The sequence below is a fragment of the Myotis davidii genome, unplaced genomic scaffold, assembly GCF_000327345.1.
Source record: "Myotis davidii unplaced genomic scaffold, ASM32734v1 scaffold156, whole genome shotgun sequence".
Lineage (NCBI taxonomy): Eukaryota > Metazoa > Chordata > Mammalia > Chiroptera > Vespertilionidae > Myotis > Myotis davidii.
In genome coordinates, this window is record NW_006288633.1 from 640,865 (window position 1) to 642,233 (window position 1,369).

Below are 1,369 nucleotides of genomic sequence, written 5' to 3' on the forward strand. Positions count from 1 at the left end.
GGCCACCTCACACTCCTATTTGCTAGAAATGATGTGAAACTGCAGCAGAAACCTGTCATGCTTTTAGTGTGGAATATTCAAGATCCCTTCATAATATTGCTGAAGATCTATCTGTTGTTTCCAAAACCAAGAATCTAAATTATACTCACTATTTCTGAAGATTGCTGTTTCTCACTACATCACTCTTGAGATTAAAAATATTGTGACCTGAATATGCTAACTTTTCACAACGTCATCCTGATATTGACTTTCCCTCCCATTTTTCATTCAATGATCATCATTTTGATGTCCAAGTTGTTTACCTATGTCCAAATTCTATCTCAACTTCATAGCCAAGGGCCTACGGTTTTATTTATTTAGTTTAAAAAATTATCTGAGACCCAAAGTTAAAAATGCAGAAGCATTTTTTCAACTTCTTTCCCTCCAAATCTACCCATAAAAACTATAGAAATGTGAACTAGAAAAAGAAACACACCATATAAAAAAGTAAAGTATCTACTACAACTAAAAATGTGTGTAAGAAAGTATACCTACCTAGTGTGAAGTTTGAATGGGAGTGACAAGGAGGCTGGGAGTCCACAAATGCCACTTTGAACCCAGAGTGGAACCTATATTTCCCTAAAAGTAAGTTTCTTTGATCTTAAAAGATATTATCTAAGGGTCTTTTTATTAGAGATAACATCTAGGGGAGTAGGTGTGCTAAGAAAGAAGTGGGAAGTAACTCTGAAGAAACTTAAATACCACTGTCCTTCAAGTTGGTTTTGAAGGAGAAAACATGCCAGCAAGCCATCTCACTTTTTATTTATTTACCAGAGGCCTGGTGCACAAAAATTTGTGCACTCAAGGGGGCGGGGGGTCCCTCAGCCCAGCCTGTGCCCTCTTGCAGTCAGGGACCCCTCGGGGGATGTCCACCTGCTGGCTTAGGCCCGCTCCCTGGGGGATTGGTCCTAAGCTGGCAGTCAGCTATCCCTCTGGCAGCCCGGAAACCCTCGGGGGATGTCCACTTGCCAGCGGGGAGCAGGCCTAAGCTGCAGTCGGACATCCTTAGCGCTGCTGAGGAGGCAGGAGAGGCTTCCGCCACCACTGCTGTGCTGGCAGCCATCAGCCTGGCTTGTGGCTGAGCAGAGCTCCCCCTGTGGGAGCACACTGACCACCAGGGGGGCAGCTCCTGCATTGAGCATCTGCTCCCTGGTGGTCAGTGTGTGTCATAGTGACCAGTCATTCCCAGTCGTTCTGCTGTTAGGGTCAATTTGCATATTACCCTTTTATTATATAGGATAGAGGCCTGGTGCACAGGTAGGGGCTGGCTGGTTTGCCCTGAAGGTTCTCCCGGATTAGGGTGGGAGTCCTTCTGTGGTGCCTGGCCAGC